Source organism: Hyla sarda, unplaced genomic scaffold, assembly GCF_029499605.1.
Source record: "Hyla sarda isolate aHylSar1 unplaced genomic scaffold, aHylSar1.hap1 scaffold_197, whole genome shotgun sequence".
Lineage (NCBI taxonomy): Eukaryota > Metazoa > Chordata > Amphibia > Anura > Hylidae > Hyla > Hyla sarda.
Genome location: NW_026608627.1, coordinates 369,400 through 391,292, shown reverse-complemented (window position 1 = coordinate 391,292; position 21,893 = coordinate 369,400). Strand labels below are relative to the sequence as shown.

Below are 21,893 nucleotides of genomic sequence, written 5' to 3'. Positions count from 1 at the left end.
CAATGACACACCTGTGTGAACAGCCAGGAGACCCCCCCATGTTATGTTACATAGTTACATAGTTAGTACGGTCGAAAAAAGACATATGTCCATCAAGTTCAACCAGGGAATTAAGGGGTAGGGGTGTGGCGCGATATTGGGGAAGGGATGAGATTTTATATTTCTTCATAAGCATTAATCTTATTTTGTCAATTAGGAACATTCAGCACCCACCCGCTATCAAGGCAGCTGCCTATCATGTCATGCCCTACCTGCACAGGTGTGCTGGCTACTCAAATGATCCAATTAAGGAGGCCATTTAGTCAGCAGCAGCAGAAGTCCTGTGCCTGGACGCTCCAACAGCGGCCAGACACAAGCAGAAGCAGCAGAAGCAGCAGCAGCACCACCTTTTGTTTTTTGGCTGCAGCAGCAGCAGCAGCAGCAGCAAGGCCCACAGGGCTGGCTAGCTGGCTAGCCAGCAAGCAGGTAGCAATGAAAGTAGGAATCTTTCTTTTTAACCCTGTAAGGGGGTGGTGCACTGTACCCGAAGATACTGCCATATCGGGTCAATGCATAGGGCGACGGAAGCAAGCTTCGAAATCGGCCCCCGTTCTCAAAAATCCATTTAATATATGGTCCCCAGATAGGGGACGTATCAGATATTAAACTGATAAGAACAGATACTACACTTGATCTTAGCCAAAAGGCCGAGAAGCGATAACCGTGAAAGGGGCGGGCCCAACAAGGTCCCCTTCATGGGCACTATCACTGCTTGCTGTCAGGGAGGCTGCCAGACAATTTTCCATGCACACTCTGGGCTGGGGGGCAGTCAACCACCAGTACACACAGCAGAACCTAAACCCATACCATTATTGCTAAGCAGCAAGACAGGGGCCCATTGCACTCCCACGGGGCCTTTTTAAATGCAATCCATAACCCGGATTTGCCAGGAACCCTTCTTACTCCTCCTACTTGCATGTGACACTGGGCTTAGGATCTGCATAGGAAACACACACACAAGCACACACCTACCTTTGTTGCCTGCAGATGCCTCCTTGGCTGTCCCCAAACGGTATCAAACCAACACCCACGGGAAGCTGTAAGCATAGAGGACATGCCTGCACCCCATTGGACTTACCTGTGTGGGTTAAATCCGGGTTATTTGACAACCTATGGCGGTGATGGTTCTGCTCAGGCAGAGCAGTGCTGATGCTCCTCATAAAGCTGTCGCTGCTGTGAAGGTTCTAGGTGACATCACAATCCCTATGGTTACATACACGACAAAGCTGGGTTGTTGTTGTTTACACTCTGCAAGGCCTGTGGAAGTGAGTGACATCATAGCACTGTAGTTCTGAGGGTTCTAGATGGATGCAACAATCTCCTGTTGCTTCTATGAAGGCCATAATAGACGACATCACCAAACAGCTCCATAGTCACATACACAGCAAAGGAGAGATGTTGTTTACACCTAGTGATGTCAGTGGTATTGAGTGACATCACAGCACAGTGCTAAGGCTCCTGGGCCTGGACACAGCAGCGGCTGCAATATCTCAACGGAGAATACGTTTATATATATGTGTGTGTGTGCGCGTATATATATATATATATATATATATATATATATATATATATATATTTCTCCGCCGAAATCACTTTTAAACCCATTTCCACCTTTTTTTCCCTTCTCTTCCTCTTACTTTTTTTTCACGTTTTTTTACGTTTTTCTCCTTTTCGCCTCTTTTCTGGGCGTATTATTCTTCTTTTTCTTCTTTTTTTTCGTCTAATGCATACCCCATCAGTGCAGCAATGCTTATTCAATACCGCCAGCAGATGGAGACACTGGGGGATAATTTTCTAAGGATTTATACTGATTTTTCCTGTCTGAATTTGTCGCACAGAAAGTTGCAGGCCAAATATGTGTGACATTTCTGCGACTTTAGCTTCTAGAGCATTTTTACAACATTATACATAGGTGCTGAATACATAAAAAGCGACTGTTCAGCGACAGACAAGTCGCATCGGCTGAAAGTAGGCCAGAATGTCAGTCCATGTTGGAGCAGGTTTAGATACAGTCTAAAGCATAGATCTCAAAGTCTGTGCACAGAATTTAGCAAGGGCCTCGCACCTTCTGATGCATCAGGTAGGTGCACTATAGCATAGCCTAACCCTCTGTACTTTGGTCTATATTGATGCGGGACATAGACAGCCAGCTGATGACCAATCCATTAGTGCAATGGATGGCTGGAAGCATTTGTCTTTGCCTTTGCAATACCACAGAAGCAATGCATGGTCAATGTACAGCAATGACACACCTGTGTGAACAGCCAGGAGACCCCCCCATGTTATGTTACATAGTTACATAGTTAGTACGGTCGAAAAAAGACATATGTCCATCAAGTTCAACCAGGGAATTAAGGGGTAGGGGTGTGGCGCGATATTGGGGAAGGGATGAGATTTTATATTTCTTCATAAGCATTAATCTTATTTTGTCAATTAGGAACATTCAGCACCCACCCGCTATCAAGGCAGCTGCCTATCATGTCATGCCCTACCTGCACAGGTGTGCTGGCTACTCAAATGATCCAATTAAGGAGGCCATTTAGTCAGCAGCAGCAGAAGTCCTGTGCCTGGACGCTCCAACAGCGGCCAGACACAAGCAGAAGCAGCAGAAGCAGCAGCAGCACCACCTTTTGTTTTTTGGCTGCAGCAGCAGCAGCAGCAAGGCCCACAGGGCTGGCTAGCTGGCTAGCCAGCAAGCAGGTAGCAATGAAAGTAGGAATCTTTCTTTTTAACCCTGTAAGGGGGTGGTGCACTGTACCCGAAGATACTGCCATATCGGGTCAATGCATAGGGCGACGGAAGCAAGCTTCGAAATCGGCCCCCGTTCTCAAAAATCCATTTAATATATGGTCCCCAGATAGGGGACGTATCAGATATTAAACTGATAAGAACAGATACTACACTTGATCTTAGCCAAAAGGCCGAGAAGCGATAACCGTGAAAGGGGCGGGCCCAACAAGGTCCCCTTCATGGGCACTATCACTGCTTGCTGTCAGGGAGGCTGCCAGACAATTTTCCATGCACACTCTGGGCTGGGGGGCAGTCAACCACCAGTACACACAGCAGAACCTAAACCCATACCATTATTGCTAAGCAGCAAGACAGGGGCCCATTGCACTCCCACGGGGCCTTTTTAAATGCAATCCATAACCCGGATTTGCCAGGAACCCTTCTTACTCCTCCTACTTGCATGTGACACTGGGCTTAGGATCTGCATAGGAAACACACACACAAGCACACACCTACCTTTGTTGCCTGCAGATGCCTCCTTGGCTGTCCCCAAACGGTATCAAACCAACACCCACGGGAAGCTGTAAGCATAGAGGACATGCCTGCACCCCATTGGACTTACCTGTGTGGGTTAAATCCGGGTTATTTGACAACCTATGGCGGTGATGGTTCTGCTCAGGCAGAGCAGTGCTGATGCTCCTCATAAAGCTGTCGCTGCTGTGAAGGTTCTAGGTGACATCACAATCCCTATGGTTACATACACGACAAAGCTGGGTTGTTGTTGTTTACACTCTGCAAGGCCTGTGGAAGTGAGTGACATCATAGCACTGTAGTTCTGAGGGTTCTAGATGGATGCAACAATCTCCTGTTGCTTCTATGAAGGCCATAATAGACGACATCACCAAACAGCTCCATAGTCACATACACAGCAAAGGAGAGATGTTGTTTACACCTAGTGATGTCAGTGGTATTGAGTGACATCACAGCACAGTGCTAAGGCTCCTGGGCCTGGACACAGCAGCGGCTGCAATATCTCAACGGAGAATACGTTTATATATATGTGTGTGTGTGCGCGTATATATATATATATATATATATATATATATATATATATATATTTCTCCGCCGAAATCACTTTTAAACCCATTTCCACCTTTTTTTCCCTTCTCTTCCTCTTACTTTTTTTTCACGTTTTTTTACGTTTTTCTCCTTTTCGCCTCTTTTCTGGGCGTATTATTCTTCTTTTTCTTCTTTTTTTTCGTCTAATGCATACCCCATCAGTGCAGCAATGCTTATTCAATACCGCCAGCAGATGGAGACACTGGGGGATAATTTTCTAAGGATTTATACTGATTTTTCCTGTCTGAATTTGTCGCACAGAAAGTTGCAGGCCAAATATGTGTGACATTTCTGCGACTTTAGCTTCTAGAGCATTTTTACAACATTATACATAGGTGCTGAATACATAAAAAGCGACTGTTCAGCGACAGACAAGTCGCATCGGCTGAAAGTAGGCCAGAATGTCAGTCCATGTTGGAGCAGGTTTAGATACAGTCTAAAGCATAGATCTCAAAGTCTGTGCACAGAATTTAGCAAGGTCCTCGCACCTTCTGATGCATCAGGTAGGTGCACTATAGCATAGCCTAACCCTCTGTACTTTGGTCTATATTGATGCGGGACATAGACAGCCAGCTGATGACCAATCCATTAGTGCAATGGATGGCTGGAAGCATTTGTCTTTGCCTTTGCAATACCACAGAAGCAATGCATGGTCAATGTACAGCAATGACACACCTGTGTGAACAGCCAGGAGACCCCCCCATGTTATGTTACATAGTTACATAGTTAGTACGGTCGAAAAAAGACATATGTCCATCAAGTTCAACCAGGGAATTAAGGGGTAGGGGTGTGGCGCGATATTGGGGAAGGGATGAGATTTTATATTTCTTCATAAGCATTAATCTTATTTTGTCAATTAGGAACATTCAGCACCCACCCGCTATCAAGGCAGCTGCCTATCATGTCATGCCCTACCTGCACAGGTGTGCTGGCTACTCAAATGATCCAATTAAGGAGGCCATTTAGTCAGCAGCAGCAGAAGTCCTGTGCCTGGACGCTCCAACAGCGGCCAGACACAAGCAGAAGCAGCAGAAGCAGCAGCAGCACCACCTTTTGTTTTTTGGCTGCAGCAGCAGCAGCAGCAGCAGCAAGGCCCACAGGGCTGGCTAGCTGGCTAGCCAGCAAGCAGGTAGCAATGAAAGTAGGAATCTTTCTTTTTAACCCTGTAAGGGGGTGGTGCACTGTACCCGAAGATACTGCCATATCGGGTCAATGCATAGGGCGACGGAAGCAAGCTTCGAAATCGGCCCCCGTTCTCAAAAATCCATTTAATATATGGTCCCCAGATAGGGGACGTATCAGATATTAAACTGATAAGAACAGATACTACACTTGATCTTAGCCAAAAGGCCGAGAAGCGATAACCGTGAAAGGGGCGGGCCCAACAAGGTCCCCTTCATGGGCACTATCACTGCTTGCTGTCAGGGAGGCTGCCAGACAATTTTCCATGCACACTCTGGGCTGGGGGGCAGTCAACCACCAGTACACACAGCAGAACCTAAACCCATACCATTATTGCTAAGCAGCAAGACAGGGGCCCATTGCACTCCCACGGGGCCTTTTTAAATGCAATCCATAACCCGGATTTGCCAGGAACCCTTCTTACTCCTCCTACTTGCATGTGACACTGGGCTTAGGATCTGCATAGGAAACACACACACAAGCACACACCTACCTTTGTTGCCTGCAGATGCCTCCTTGGCTGTCCCCAAACGGTATCAAACCAACACCCACGGGAAGCTGTAAGCATAGAGGACATGCCTGCACCCCATTGGACTTACCTGTGTGGGTTAAATCCGGGTTATTTGACAACCTATGGCGGTGATGGTTCTGCTCAGGCAGAGCAGTGCTGATGCTCCTCATAAAGCTGTCGCTGCTGTGAAGGTTCTAGGTGACATCACAATCCCTATGGTTACATACACGACAAAGCTGGGTTGTTGTTGTTTACACTCTGCAAGGCCTGTGGAAGTGAGTGACATCATAGCACTGTAGTTCTGAGGGTTCTAGATGGATGCAACAATCTCCTGTTGCTTCTATGAAGGCCATAATAGACGACATCACCAAACAGCTCCATAGTCACATACACAGCAAAGGAGAGATGTTGTTTACACCTAGTGATGTCAGTGGTATTGAGTGACATCACAGCACAGTGCTAAGGCTCCTGGGCCTGGACACAGCAGCGGCTGCAATATCTCAACGGAGAATACGTTTATATATATGTGTGTGTGTGCGCGTATATATATATATATATATATATATATATATATATATATATATATATATTTCTCCGCCGAAATCACTTTTAAACCCATTTCCACCTTTTTTTCCCTTCTCTTCCTCTTACTTTTTTTTCACGTTTTTTTACGTTTTTCTCCTTTTCGCCTCTTTTCTGGGCGTATTATTCTTCTTTTTCTTCTTTTTTTTCGTCTAATGCATACCCCATCAGTGCAGCAATGCTTATTCAATACCGCCAGCAGATGGAGACACTGGGGGATAATTTTCTAAGGATTTATACTGATTTTTCCTGTCTGAATTTGTCGCACAGAAAGTTGCAGGCCAAATATGTGTGACATTTCTGCGACTTTAGCTTCTAGAGCATTTTTACAACATTATACATAGGTGCTGAATACATAAAAAGCGACTGTTCAGCGACAGACAAGTCGCATCGGCTGAAAGTAGGCCAGAATGTCAGTCCATGTTGGAGCAGGTTTAGATACAGTCTAAAGCATAGATCTCAAAGTCTGTGCACAGAATTTAGCAAGGGCCTCGCACCTTCTGATGCATCAGGTAGGTGCACTATAGCATAGCCTAACCCTCTGTACTTTGGTCTATATTGATGCGGGACATAGACAGCCAGCTGATGACCAATCCATTAGTGCAATGGATGGCTGGAAGCATTTGTCTTTGCCTTTGCAATACCACAGAAGCAATGCATGGTCAATGTACAGCAATGACACACCTGTGTGAACAGCCAGGAGACCCCCCCATGTTATGTTACATAGTTACATAGTTAGTACGGTCGAAAAAAGACATATGTCCATCAAGTTCAACCAGGGAATTAAGGGGTAGGGGTGTGGCGCGATATTGGGGAAGGGATGAGATTTTATATTTCTTCATAAGCATTAATCTTATTTTGTCAATTAGGAACATTCAGCACCCACCCGCTATCAAGGCAGCTGCCTATCATGTCATGCCCTACCTGCACAGGTGTGCTGGCTACTCAAATGATCCAATTAAGGAGGCCATTTAGTCAGCAGCAGCAGAAGTCCTGTGCCTGGACGCTCCAACAGCGGCCAGACACAAGCAGAAGCAGCAGAAGCAGCAGCAGCACCACCTTTTGTTTTTTGGCTGCAGCAGCAGCAGCAGCAGCAGCAAGGCCCACAGGGCTGGCTAGCTGGCTAGCCAGCAAGCAGGTAGCAATGAAAGTAGGAATCTTTCTTTTTAACCCTGTAAGGGGGTGGTGCACTGTACCCGAAGATACTGCCATATCGGGTCAATGCATAGGGCGACGGAAGCAAGCTTCGAAATCGGCCCCCGTTCTCAAAAATCCATTTAATATATGGTCCCCAGATAGGGGACGTATCAGATATTAAACTGATAAGAACAGATACTACACTTGATCTTAGCCAAAAGGCCGAGAAGCGATAACCGTGAAAGGGGCGGGCCCAACAAGGTCCCCTTCATGGGCACTATCACTGCTTGCTGTCAGGGAGGCTGCCAGACAATTTTCCATGCACACTCTGGGCTGGGGGGCAGTCAACCACCAGTACACACAGCAGAACCTAAACCCATACCATTATTGCTAAGCAGCAAGACAGGGGCCCATTGCACTCCCACGGGGCCTTTTTAAATGCAATCCATAACCCGGATTTGCCAGGAACCCTTCTTACTCCTCCTACTTGCATGTGACACTGGGCTTAGGATCTGCATAGGAAACACACACACAAGCACACACCTACCTTTGTTGCCTGCAGATGCCTCCTTGGCTGTCCCCAAACGGTATCAAACCAACACCCACGGGAAGCTGTAAGCATAGAGGACATGCCTGCACCCCATTGGACTTACCTGTGTGGGTTAAATCCGGGTTATTTGACAACCTATGGCGGTGATGGTTCTGCTCAGGCAGAGCAGTGCTGATGCTCCTCATAAAGCTGTCGCTGCTGTGAAGGTTCTAGGTGACATCACAATCCCTATGGTTACATACACGACAAAGCTGGGTTGTTGTTGTTTACACTCTGCAAGGCCTGTGGAAGTGAGTGACATCATAGCACTGTAGTTCTGAGGGTTCTAGATGGATGCAACAATCTCCTGTTGCTTCTATGAAGGCCATAATAGACGACATCACCAAACAGCTCCATAGTCACATACACAGCAAAGGAGAGATGTTGTTTACACCTAGTGATGTCAGTGGTATTGAGTGACATCACAGCACAGTGCTAAGGCTCCTGGGCCTGGACACAGCAGCGGCTGCAATATCTCAACGGAGAATACGTTTATATATATGTGTGTGTGTGCGCGTATATATATATATATATATATATATATATATATATATATATATATATTTCTCCGCCGAAATCACTTTTAAACCCATTTCCACCTTTTTTTCCCTTCTCTTCCTCTTACTTTTTTTTCACGTTTTTTTACGTTTTTCTCCTTTTCGCCTCTTTTCTGGGCGTATTATTCTTCTTTTTCTTCTTTTTTTTCGTCTAATGCATACCCCATCAGTGCAGCAATGCTTATTCAATACCGCCAGCAGATGGAGACACTGGGGGATAATTTTCTAAGGATTTATACTGATTTTTCCTGTCTGAATTTGTCGCACAGAAAGTTGCAGGCCAAATATGTGTGACATTTCTGCGACTTTAGCTTCTAGAGCATTTTTACAACATTATACATAGGTGCTGAATACATAAAAAGCGACTGTTCAGCGACAGACAAGTCGCATCGGCTGAAAGTAGGCCAGAATGTCAGTCCATGTTGGAGCAGGTTTAGATACAGTCTAAAGCATAGATCTCAAAGTCTGTGCACAGAATTTAGCAAGGGCCTCGCACCTTCTGATGCATCAGGTAGGTGCGCATAGCCTAACCCTCTGTACTTTGGTCTATATTGATGCGGGACATAGACAGCCAGCTGATGACCAATCCATTAGTGCAATGGATGGCTGGAAGCATTTGTCTTTGCCTTTGCAATACCACAGAAGCAATGCATGGTCAATGTACAGCAATGACACACCTGTGTGAACAGCCAGGAGACCCCCCCATGTTATGTTACATAGTTACATAGTTAGTACGGTCGAAAAAAGACATATGTCCATCAAGTTCAACCAGGGAATTAAGGGGTAGGGGTGTGGCGCGATATTGGGGAAGGGATGAGATTTTATATTTCTTCATAAGCATTAATCTTATTTTGTCAATTAGGAACATTCAGCACCCACCCGCTATCAAGGCAGCTGCCTATCATGTCATGCCCTACCTGCACAGGTGTGCTGGCTACTCAAATGATCCAATTAAGGAGGCCATTTAGTCAGCAGCAGCAGAAGTCCTGTGCCTGGACGCTCCAACAGCGGCCAGACACAAGCAGAAGCAGCAGAAGCAGCAGCAGCACCACCTTTTGTTTTTTGGCTGCAGCAGCAGCAGCAGCAGCAGCAGCAAGGCCCACAGGGCTGGCTAGCTGGCTAGCCAGCAAGCAGGTAGCAATGAAAGTAGGAATCTTTCTTTTTAACCCTGTAAGGGGGTGGTGCACTGTACCCGAAGATACTGCCATATCGGGTCAATGCATAGGGCGACGGAAGCAAGCTTCGAAATCGGCCCCCGTTCTCAAAAATCCATTTAATATATGGTCCCCAGATAGGGGACGTATCAGATATTAAACTGATAAGAACAGATACTACACTTGATCTTAGCCAAAAGGCCGAGAAGCGATAACCGTGAAAGGGGCGGGCCCAACAAGGTCCCCTTCATGGGCACTATCACTGCTTGCTGTCAGGGAGGCTGCCAGACAATTTTCCATGCACACTCTGGGCTGGGGGGCAGTCAACCACCAGTACACACAGCAGAACCTAAACCCATACCATTATTGCTAAGCAGCAAGACAGGGGCCCATTGCACTCCCACGGGGCCTTTTTAAATGCAATCCATAACCCGGATTTGCCAGGAACCCTTCTTACTCCTCCTACTTGCATGTGACACTGGGCTTAGGATCTGCATAGGAAACACACACACAAGCACACACCTACCTTTGTTGCCTGCAGATGCCTCCTTGGCTGTCCCCAAACGGTATCAAACCAACACCCACGGGAAGCTGTAAGCATAGAGGACATGCCTGCACCCCATTGGACTTACCTGTGTGGGTTAAATCCGGGTTATTTGACAACCTATGGCGGTGATGGTTCTGCTCAGGCAGAGCAGTGCTGATGCTCCTCATAAAGCTGTCGCTGCTGTGAAGGTTCTAGGTGACATCACAATCCCTATGGTTACATACACGACAAAGCTGGGTTGTTGTTGTTTACACTCTGCAAGGCCTGTGGAAGTGAGTGACATCATAGCACTGTAGTTCTGAGGGTTCTAGATGGATGCAACAATCTCCTGTTGCTTCTATGAAGGCCATAATAGACGACATCACCAAACAGCTCCATAGTCACATACACAGCAAAGGAGAGATGTTGTTTACACCTAGTGATGTCAGTGGTATTGAGTGACATCACAGCACAGTGCTAAGGCTCCTGGGCCTGGACACAGCAGCGGCTGCAATATCTCAACGGAGAATACGTTTATATATATGTGTGTGTGTGCGCGTATATATATATATATATATATATATATATATATATATATATATATTTCTCCGCCGAAATCACTTTTAAACCCATTTCCACCTTTTTTTCCCTTCTCTTCCTCTTACTTTTTTTTCACGTTTTTTTACGTTTTTCTCCTTTTCGCCTCTTTTCTGGGCGTATTATTCTTCTTTTTCTTCTTTTTTTTCGTCTAATGCATACCCCATCAGTGCAGCAATGCTTATTCAATACCGCCAGCAGATGGAGACACTGGGGGATAATTTTCTAAGGATTTATACTGATTTTTCCTGTCTGAATTTGTCGCACAGAAAGTTGCAGGCCAAATATGTGTGACATTTCTGCGACTTTAGCTTCTAGAGCATTTTTACAACATTATACATAGGTGCTGAATACATAAAAAGCGACTGTTCAGCGACAGACAAGTCGCATCGGCTGAAAGTAGGCCAGAATGTCAGTCCATGTTGGAGCAGGTTTAGATACAGTCTAAAGCATAGATCTCAAAGTCTGTGCACAGAATTTAGCAAGGGCCTCGCACCTTCTGATGCATCAGGTAGGTGCACTATAGCATAGCCTAACCCTCTGTACTTTGGTCTATATTGATGCGGGACATAGACAGCCAGCTGATGACCAATCCATTAGTGCAATGGATGGCTGGAAGCATTTGTCTTTGCCTTTGCAATACCACAGAAGCAATGCATGGTCAATGTACAGCAATGACACACCTGTGTGAACAGCCAGGAGACCCCCCCATGTTATGTTACATAGTTACATAGTTAGTACGGTCGAAAAAAGACATATGTCCATCAAGTTCAACCAGGGAATTAAGGGGTAGGGGTGTGGCGCGATATTGGGGAAGGGATGAGATTTTATATTTCTTCATAAGCATTAATCTTATTTTGTCAATTAGGAACATTCAGCACCCACCCGCTATCAAGGCAGCTGCCTATCATGTCATGCCCTACCTGCACAGGTGTGCTGGCTACTCAAATGATCCAATTAAGGAGGCCATTTAGTCAGCAGCAGCAGAAGTCCTGTGCCTGGACGCTCCAACAGCGGCCAGACACAAGCAGAAGCAGCAGAAGCACCACCTTTTGTTTTTTGGCTGCAGCAGCAGCAGCAGCAGCAGCAAGGCCCACAGGGCTGGCTAGCTGGCTAGCCAGCAAGCAGGTAGCAATGAAAGTAGGAATCTTTCTTTTTAACCCTGTAAGGGGGTGGTGCACTGTACCCGAAGATACTGCCATATCGGGTCAATGCATAGGGCGACGGAAGCAAGCTTCGAAATCGGCCCCCGTTCTCAAAAATCCATTTAATATATGGTCCCCAGATAGGGGACGTATCAGATATTAAACTGATAAGAACAGATACTACACTTGATCTTAGCCAAAAGGCCGAGAAGCGATAACCGTGAAAGGGGCGGGCCCAACAAGGTCCCCTTCATGGGCACTATCACTGCTTGCTGTCAGGGAGGCTGCCAGACAATTTTCCATGCACACTCTGGGCTGGGGGGCAGTCAACCACCAGTACACACAGCAGAACCTAAACCCATACCATTATTGCTAAGCAGCAAGACAGGGGCCCATTGCACTCCCACGGGGCCTTTTTAAATGCAATCCATAACCCGGATTTGCCAGGAACCCTTCTTACTCCTCCTACTTGCATGTGACACTGGGCTTAGGATCTGCATAGGAAACACACACACAAGCACACACCTACCTTTGTTGCCTGCAGATGCCTCCTTGGCTGTCCCCAAACGGTATCAAACCAACACCCACGGGAAGCTGTAAGCATAGAGGACATGCCTGCACCCCATTGGACTTACCTGTGTGGGTTAAATCCGGGTTATTTGACAACCTATGGCGGTGATGGTTCTGCTCAGGCAGAGCAGTGCTGATGCTCCTCATAAAGCTGTCGCTGCTGTGAAGGTTCTAGGTGACATCACAATCCCTATGGTTACATACACGACAAAGCTGGGTTGTTGTTGTTTACACTCTGCAAGGCCTGTGGAAGTGAGTGACATCATAGCACTGTAGTTCTGAGGGTTCTAGATGGATGCAACAATCTCCTGTTGCTTCTATGAAGGCCATAATAGACGACATCACCAAACAGCTCCATAGTCACATACACAGCAAAGGAGAGATGTTGTTTACACCTAGTGATGTCAGTGGTATTGAGTGACATCACAGCACAGTGCTAAGGCTCCTGGGCCTGGACACAGCAGCGGCTGCAATATCTCAACGGAGAATACGTTTATATATATGTGTGTGTGTGCGCGTATATATATATATATATATATATATATATATATATATATATATATATATTTCTCCGCCGAAATCACTTTTAAACCCATTTCCACCTTTTTTTCCCTTCTCTTCCTCTTACTTTTTTTTCACGTTTTTTTACGTTTTTCTCCTTTTCGCCTCTTTTCTGGGCGTATTATTCTTCTTTTTCTTCTTTTTTTTCGTCTAATGCATACCCCATCAGTGCAGCAATGCTTATTCAATACCGCCAGCAGATGGAGACACTGGGGGATAATTTTCTAAGGATTTATACTGATTTTTCCTGTCTGAATTTGTCGCACAGAAAGTTGCAGGCCAAATATGTGTGACATTTCTGCGACTTTAGCTTCTAGAGCATTTTTACAACATTATACATAGGTGCTGAATACATAAAAAGCGACTGTTCAGCGACAGACAAGTCGCATCGGCTGAAAGTAGGCCAGAATGTCAGTCCATGTTGGAGCAGGTTTAGATACAGTCTAAAGCATAGATCTCAAAGTCTGTGCACAGAATTTAGCAAGGGCCTCGCACCTTCTGATGCATCAGGTAGGTGCACTATAGCATAGCCTAACCCTCTGTACTTTGGTCTATATTGATGCGGGACATAGACAGCCAGCTGATGACCAATCCATTAGTGCAATGGATGGCTGGAAGCATTTGTCTTTGCCTTTGCAATACCACAGAAGCAATGCATGGTCAATGTACAGCAATGACACACCTGTGTGAACAGCCAGGAGACCCCCCCATGTTATGTTACATAGTTACATAGTTAGTACGGTCGAAAAAAGACATATGTCCATCAAGTTCAACCAGGGAATTAAGGGGTAGGGGTGTGGCGCGATATTGGGGAAGGGATGAGATTTTATATTTCTTCATAAGCATTAATCTTATTTTGTCAATTAGGAACATTCAGCACCCACCCGCTATCAAGGCAGCTGCCTATCATGTCATGCCCTACCTGCACAGGTGTGCTGGCTACTCAAATGATCCAATTAAGGAGGCCATTTAGTCAGCAGCAGCAGAAGTCCTGTGCCTGGACGCTCCAACAGCGGCCAGACACAAGCAGAAGCAGCAGCAGCACCACCTTTTGTTTTTTGGCTGCAGCAGCAGCAGCAGCAGCAGCAAGGCCCACAGGGCTGGCTAGCTGGCTAGCCAGCAAGCAGGTAGCAATGAAAGTAGGAATCTTTCTTTTTAACCCTGTAAGGGGGTGGTGCACTGTACCCGAAGATACTGCCATATCGGGTCAATGCATAGGGCGACGGAAGCAAGCTTCGAAATCGGCCCCCGTTCTCAAAAATCCATTTAATATATGGTCCCCAGATAGGGGACGTATCAGATATTAAACTGATAAGAACAGATACTACACTTGATCTTAGCCAAAAGGCCGAGAAGCGATAACCGTGAAAGGGGCGGGCCCAACAAGGTCCCCTTCATGGGCACTATCACTGCTTGCTGTCAGGGAGGCTGCCAGACAATTTTCCATGCACACTCTGGGCTGGGGGGCAGTCAACCACCAGTACACACAGCAGAACCTAAACCCATACCATTATTGCTAAGCAGCAAGACAGGGGCCCATTGCACTCCCACGGGGCCTTTTTAAATGCAATCCATAACCCGGATTTGCCAGGAACCCTTCTTACTCCTCCTACTTGCATGTGACACTGGGCTTAGGATCTGCATAGGAAACACACACACAAGCACACACCTACCTTTGTTGCCTGCAGATGCCTCCTTGGCTGTCCCCAAACGGTATCAAACCAACACCCACGGGAAGCTGTAAGCATAGAGGACATGCCTGCACCCCATTGGACTTACCTGTGTGGGTTAAATCCGGGTTATTTGACAACCTATGGCGGTGATGGTTCTGCTCAGGCAGAGCAGTGCTGATGCTCCTCATAAAGCTGTCGCTGCTGTGAAAGTTCTAGGTGACATCACAATCCCTATGGTTACATACACGACAAAGCTGGGTTGTTGTTGTTTACACTCTGCAAGGCCTGTGGAAGTGAGTGACATCATAGCACTGTAGTTCTGAGGGTTCTAGATGGATGCAACAATCTCCTGTTGCTTCTATGAAGGCCATAATAGACGACATCACCAAACAGCTCCATAGTCACATACACAGCAAAGGAGAGATGTTGTTTACACCTAGTGATGTCAGTGGTATTGAGTGACATCACAGCACAGTGCTAAGGCTCCTGGGCCTGGACACAGCAGCGGCTGCAATATCTCAACGGAGAATACGTTTATATATATGTGTGTGTGTGCGCGTATATATATATATATATATATATATATATATATATATATATATATATATTTCTCCGCCGAAATCACTTTTAAACCCATTTCCACCTTTTTTTCCCTTCTCTTCCTCTTACTTTTTTTTCACGTTTTTTTACGTTTTTCTCCTTTTCGCCTCTTTTCTGGGCGTATTATTCTTCTTTTTCTTCTTTTTTTTCGTCTAATGCATACCCCATCAGTGCAGCAATGCTTATTCAATACCGCCAGCAGATGGAGACACTGGGGGATAATTTTCTAAGGATTTATACTGATTTTTCCTGTCTGAATTTGTCGCACAGAAAGTTGCAGGCCAAATATGTGTGACATTTCTGCGACTTTAGCTTCTAGAGCATTTTTACAACATTATACATAGGTGCTGAATACATAAAAAGCGACTGTTCAGCGACAGACAAGTCGCATCGGCTGAAAGTAGGCCAGAATGTCAGTCCATGTTGGAGCAGGTTTAGATACAGTCTAAAGCATAGATCTCAAAGTCTGTGCACAGAATTTAGCAAGGGCCTCGCACCTTCTGATGCATCAGGTAGGTGCACTATAGCATAGCCTAACCCTCTGTACTTTGGTCTATATTGATGCGGGACATAGACAGCCAGCTGATGACCAATCCATTAGTGCAATGGATGGCTGGAAGCATTTGTCTTTGCCTTTGCAATACCACAGAAGCAATGCATGGTCAATGTACAGCAATGACACACCTGTGTGAACAGCCAGGAGACCCCCCCATGTTATGTTACATAGTTACATAGTTAGTACGGTCGAAAAAAGACATATGTCCATCAAGTTCAACCAGGGAATTAAGGGGTAGGGGTGTGGCGCGATATTGGGGAAGGGATGAGATTTTATATTTCTTCATAAGCATTAATCTTATTTTGTCAATTAGGAACATTCAGCACCCACCCGCTATCAAGGCAGCTGCCTATCATGTCATGCCCTACCTGCACAGGTGTGCTGGCTACTCAAATGATCCAATTAAGGAGGCCATTTAGTCAGCAGCAGCAGAAGTCCTGTGCCTGGACGCTCCAACAGCGGCCAGACACAAGCAGAAGCAGCAGAAGCAGCAGCAGCACCACCTTTTGTTTTTTGGCTGCAGCAGCAGCAGCAGCAGCAGCAAGGCCCACAGGGCTGGCTAGCTGGCTAGCCAGCAAGCAGGTAGCAATGAAAGTAGGAATCTTTCTTTTTAACCCTGTAAGGGGGTGGTGCACTGTACCCGAAGATACTGCCATATCGGGTCAATGCATAGGGCGACGGAAGCAAGCTTCGAAATCGGCCCCCGTTCTCAAAAATCCATTTAATATATGGTCCCCAGATAGGGGACGTATCAGATATTAAACTGATAAGAACAGATACTACACTTGATCTTAGCCAAAAGGCCGAGAAGCGATAACCGTGAAAGGGGCGGGCCCAACAAGGTCCCCTTCATGGGCACTATCACTGCTTGCTGTCAGGGAGGCTGCCAGACAATTTTCCATGCACACTCTGGGCTGGGGGGCAGTCAACCACCAGTACACACAGCAGAACCTAAACCCATACCATTATTGCTAAGCAGCAAGACAGGGGCCCATTGCACTCCCACGGGGCCTTTTTAAATGCAATCCATAACCCGGATTTGCCAGGAACCCTTCTTACTCCTCCTACTTGCATGTGACACTGGGCTTAGGATCTGCATAGGAAACACACACACAAGCACACACCTACCTTTGTTGCCTGCAGATGCCTCCTTGGCTGTCCCCAAACGGTATCAAACCAACACCCACGGGAAGCTGTAAGCATAGAGGACATGCCTGCACCCCATTGGACTTACCTGTGTGGGTTAAATCCGGGTTATTTGACAACCTATGGCGGTGATGGTTCTGCTCAGGCAGAGCAGTGCTGATGCTCCTCATAAAGCTGTCGCTGCTGTGAAGGTTCTAGGTGACATCACAATCCCTATGGTTACATACACGACAAAGCTGGGTTGTTGTTGTTTACACTCTGCAAGGCCTGTGGAAGTGAGTGACATCATAGCACTGTAGTTCTGAGGGTTCTAGATGGATGCAACAATCTCCTGTTGCTTCTATGAAGGCCATAATAGACGACATCACCAAACAGCTCCATAGTCACATACACAGCAAAGGAGAGATGTTGTTTACACCTAGTGATGTCAGTGGTATTGAGTGACATCACAGCACAGTGCTAAGGCTCCTGGGCCTGGACACAGCAGCGGCTGCAATATCTCAACGGAGAATACGTTTATATATATGTGTGTGTGTGCGCGTATATATATATATATATATATATATATATATATATATATATATATATTTCTCCGCCGAAATCACTTTTAAACCCATTTCCACCTTTTTTTCCCTTCTCTTCCTCTTACTTTTTTTTCACGTTTTTTTACGTTTTTCTCCTTTTCGCCTCTTTTCTGGGCGTATTATTCTTCTTTTTCTTCTTTTTTTTCGTCTAATGCATACCCCATCAGTGCAGCAATGCTTATTCAATACCGCCAGCAGATGGAGACACTGGGGGATAATTTTCTAAGGATTTATACTGATTTTTCCTGTCTGAATTTGTCGCACAGAAAGTTGCAGGCCAAATATGTGTGACATTTCTGCGACTTTAGCTTCTAGAGCATTTTTACAACATTATACATAGGTGCTGAATACATAAAAAGCGACTGTTCAGCGACAGACAAGTCGCATCGGCTGAAAGTAGGCCAGAATGTCAGTCCATGTTGGAGCAGGTTTAGATACAGTCTAAAGCATAGATCTCAAAGTCTGTGCACAGAATTTAGCAAGGGCCTCGCACCTTCTGATGCATCAGGTAGGTGCACTATAGCATAGCCTAACCCTCTGTACTTTGGTCTATATTGATGCGGGACATAGACAGCCAGCTGATGACCAATCCATTAGTGCAATGGATGGCTGGAAGCATTTGTCTTTGCCTTTGCAATACCACAGAAGCAATGCATGGTCAATGTACAGCAATGACACACCTGTGTGAACAGCCAGGAGACCCCCCCATGTTATGTTACATAGTTACATAGTTAGTACGGTCGAAAAAAGACATATGTCCATCAAGTTCAACCAGGGAATTAAGGGGTAGGGGTGTGGCGCGATATTGGGGAAGGGATGAGATTTTATATTTCTTCATAAGCATTAATCTTATTTTGTCAATTAGGAACATTCAGCACCCACCCGCTATCAAGGCAGCTGCCTATCATGTCATGCCCTACCTGCACAGGTGTGCTGGCTACTCAAATGATCCAATTAAGGAGGCCATTTAGTCAGCAGCAGCAGAAGTCCTGTGCCTGGACGCTCCAACAGCGGCCAGACACAAGCAGAAGCAGCAGAAGCAGCAGCAGCACCACCTTTTGTTTTTTGGCTGCAGCAGCAGCAGCAGCAGCAGCAAGGCCCACAGGGCTGGCTAGCTGGCTAGCCAGCAAGCAGGTAGCAATGAAAGTAGGAATCTTTCTTTTTAACCCTGTAAGGGGGTGGTGCACTGTACCCGAAGATACTGCCATATCGGGTCAATGCATAGGGCGACGGAAGCAAGCTTCGAAATCGGCCCCCGTTCTCAAAAATCCATTTAATATATGGTCCCCAGATAGGGGACGTATCAGATATTAAACTGATAAGAACAGATTTTTTTTTTTTTAAGTTAGCCCTCAGAAACTCAATCAGAGTTCCAAGATCTTATTTGAACTCGATTGTTGCTCATCATCAGGTAACCCATTTTTTATTTCTTTTTAACACTAATGACCACGAAATAAAATCAATAAAAAAGATTTAACCAGAAAAAAAAAAACATACACATTTACAATAACAAACAAACATTGCTTTGACCAGTAATTAATCATAGAGAAATTCCATTTCTCCAGGCATATACCATTAAGAAATCTATCATTCCACGGTTTATCGTTCCTCTTATCATCTGTCTTTTTACCGGAAGTCCCAACCAAGATGGAACTTTATAAGTGTCCAAAAATCTGTCCATATCAGCTTGAAATGAAAAATACACTTTGTCTCTAGCTTCCTCGTACCGATTTCCATATTTCGACCTTAGTTCCATTAAATCCATATCAAATGGTTTTCTTTCCTTTTTTGGCATATTTTCCAACATGCCATCCAAAACACCTCCAAATTCCATTGGTACATAAACCTCTTCTTTCTTTTTCTTTTCTTCAGCCACTTTTCTGGCTGGAACTTCCTCCAACTCAGGTTCTACAATTTCTTCTTCTTCCCTACTCCTTTTAGCTGTTTCCTTTTTCGTTGTTTGTTTCTTGGGACATAAATTTACCAGGTGATCTTCCTCACCGCACAGATGACACTTCTTTTTTTTGTTGTTGTTGCAGGTGTCTGCTTCATGACCTCCCTCCTGGCACTTATAGCACCACGAGTGAGTACATAAGTCTTTCCCGTGCCCGTATTGTTTACATTTACGGCAAAATTCCTCCATCCCTGAATAGAACAAGTCACCATTGACCGATCCAATTTTGAATCGCCCAGGTGGATAAATCACTTTACCGTCAGGTTCCATTTTAAATTTAACTTTAAATTTCCATTTTGTAGTCCATAGGCCATATTGGTTCAGGACTTTTCCCTTTGACAGAATATTGTCACAGAATCTAGAAAGAAAAGTCTCAATGTCTTTTTCCAATATATATGGGCTATACATCCGTACCGTCAATATTTTCTCCTGGTTCGGAAAATGCGGGGTCACCTCCACACCCTCCAAAACTGGATTGGCCTTCTTTTGCTGGTACTTGCTGCAAAAAAAATTAAAGTCCTCTTCAGAAGCCAATATAACATCGTAGTGTCCATTTCTTGGGAATTCAAGCATAGACAGGATTTGTTCCTTCTTAATTTCCAGCAACTTGAATAAGATCTCCTCGACCACGAAACATAATCCTTTTCCTCTCTTACAGGTATCCAATAAGGAAATCCGGACTCCATTTCTGAGCTTAGCATACTCAGGGATGCCTTCTGATGATGCTCCACTTGATCCAGCCATGTCCATCAGGATAAACACCTCCCCCACTGTAAGCAGGTAGGTGGTGGTGATCGCTCCCCGTTGTCTGGGGACTAAGCCGGCTCCCTAATAGCAGCAGGGGGGTGAAGTCCCTCCGTTAAGAAGGACGATCCCCCCAGGCAAAGGAGCCGGGTACCCCAGACACCCTCTGGCCAGACCAAGTGAGCAGAACTACACTTGATCTTAGCCAAAAGGCCGAGAAGCGATAACCGTGAAAGGGGCGGGCCCAACAAGGTCCCCTTCATGGGCACTATCACTGCTTGCTGTCAGGGAGGCTGCCAGACAATTTTCCATGCACACTCTGGGCTGGGGGGCAGTCAACCACCAGTACACACAGCAGAACCTAAACCCATACCATTATTGCTAAGCAGCAAGACAGGGGCCCATTGCACTCCCACGGGGCCTTTTTAAATGCAATCCATAACCCGGATTTGCCAGGAACCCTTCTTACTCCTCCTACTTGCATGTGACACTGGGCTTAGGATCTGCATAGGAAACACACACACAAGCACACACCTACCTTTGTTGCCTGCAGATGCCTCCTTGGCTGTCCCCAAACGGTATCAAACCAACACCCACGGGAAGCTGTAAGCATAGAGGACATGCCTGCACCCCATTGGACTTACCTGTGTGGGTTAAATCCGGGTTATTTGACAACCTATGGCGGTGATGGTTCTGCTCAGGCAGAGCAGTGCTGATGCTCCTCATAAAGCTGTCGCTGCTGTGAAGGTTCTAGGTGACATCACAATCCCTATGGTTACATACACGACAAAGCTGGGTTGTTGTTGTTTACACTCTGCAAGGCCTGTGGAAGTGAGTGACATCATAGCACTGTAGTTCTGAGGGTTCTAGATGGATGCAACAATCTCCTGTTGCTTCTATGAAGGCCATAATAGACGACATCACCAAACAGCTCCATAGTCACATACACAGCAAAGGAGAGATGTTGTTTACACCTAGTGATGTCAGTGGTATTGAGTGACATCACAGCACAGTGCTAAGGCTCCTGGGCCTGGACACAGCAGCGGCTGCAATATCTCAACGGAGAATACGTTTATATATATGTGTGTGTGTGCGCGTATATATATATATATATATATATATATATATATATATATATATTTCTCCGCCGAAATCACTTTTAAACCCATTTCCACCTTTTTTTCCCTTCTCTTCCTCTTACTTTTTTTTCACGTTTTTTTACGTTTTTCTCCTTTTCGCCTCTTTTCTGGGCGTATTATTCTTCTTTTTCTTCTTTTTTTTCGTCTAATGCATACCCCATCAGTGCAGCAATGCTTATTCAATACCGCCAGCAGATGGAGACACTGGGGGATAATTTTCTAAGGATTTATACAGATTTTTCCTGTCTGAATTTGTCGCACAGAAAGTTGCAGGCCAAATATGTGTGACATTTCTGCGACTTTAGCTTCTAGAGCATTTTTACAACATTATACATAGGTGCTGAATACATAAAAAGTGACTGTTCAGCGACAGACAAGTCGCATCGGCTGAAAGTAGGCCAGAATGTCAGTCCATGTTGGAGCAGGTTTAGATACAGTCTAAAGCATAGATCTCAAAGTCTGTGCACAGAATTTAGCAAGGGCCTCGCACCTTCTGAT

The 21,893-nt window shown here is 45.6% G+C and overlaps 9 non-coding genes across 9 annotated transcripts; all 9 read right to left on the bottom strand.

The window, feature by feature from the left end:
- Positions 1-507: 507 nt before the first annotated feature.
- LOC130316953 (U2 spliceosomal RNA) lies at positions 508-698 on the bottom strand. Its single transcript, XR_008864155.1, has one exon. It is a non-coding gene; the product is annotated as a U2 spliceosomal RNA (small nuclear RNA).
- Positions 699-2,781: 2,083 nt separating this feature from the next.
- On the bottom strand, positions 2,782-2,972 carry LOC130316952 (U2 spliceosomal RNA). Its single transcript, XR_008864154.1, has one exon. It is a non-coding gene; the product is annotated as a U2 spliceosomal RNA (small nuclear RNA).
- Positions 2,973-5,059: 2,087 nt separating this feature from the next.
- Positions 5,060-5,250, bottom strand: LOC130316951 (U2 spliceosomal RNA). Its single transcript, XR_008864153.1, has one exon. It is a non-coding gene; the product is annotated as a U2 spliceosomal RNA (small nuclear RNA).
- Positions 5,251-7,343: 2,093 nt separating this feature from the next.
- LOC130316949 (U2 spliceosomal RNA) lies at positions 7,344-7,534 on the bottom strand. Its single transcript, XR_008864151.1, has one exon. It is a non-coding gene; the product is annotated as a U2 spliceosomal RNA (small nuclear RNA).
- A 2,088-nt stretch (positions 7,535-9,622) lies between these two features.
- Positions 9,623-9,813, bottom strand: LOC130316948 (U2 spliceosomal RNA). The gene has a single exon (XR_008864150.1). It is a non-coding gene; the product is annotated as a U2 spliceosomal RNA (small nuclear RNA).
- Positions 9,814-11,893: 2,080 nt separating this feature from the next.
- Positions 11,894-12,084, bottom strand: LOC130316947 (U2 spliceosomal RNA). The gene has a single exon (XR_008864149.1). It is a non-coding gene; the product is annotated as a U2 spliceosomal RNA (small nuclear RNA).
- Positions 12,085-14,168: 2,084 nt separating this feature from the next.
- LOC130316946 (U2 spliceosomal RNA) lies at positions 14,169-14,359 on the bottom strand. Its single transcript, XR_008864148.1, has one exon. It is a non-coding gene; the product is annotated as a U2 spliceosomal RNA (small nuclear RNA).
- A 2,093-nt stretch (positions 14,360-16,452) lies between these two features.
- On the bottom strand, positions 16,453-16,643 carry LOC130316945 (U2 spliceosomal RNA). The gene has a single exon (XR_008864147.1). It is a non-coding gene; the product is annotated as a U2 spliceosomal RNA (small nuclear RNA).
- A 2,091-nt stretch (positions 16,644-18,734) lies between these two features.
- On the bottom strand, positions 18,735-18,923 carry LOC130317000 (U2 spliceosomal RNA). The gene has a single exon (XR_008864197.1). It is a non-coding gene; the product is annotated as a U2 spliceosomal RNA (small nuclear RNA).
- Positions 18,924-21,893: the final 2,970 nt, after the last annotated feature.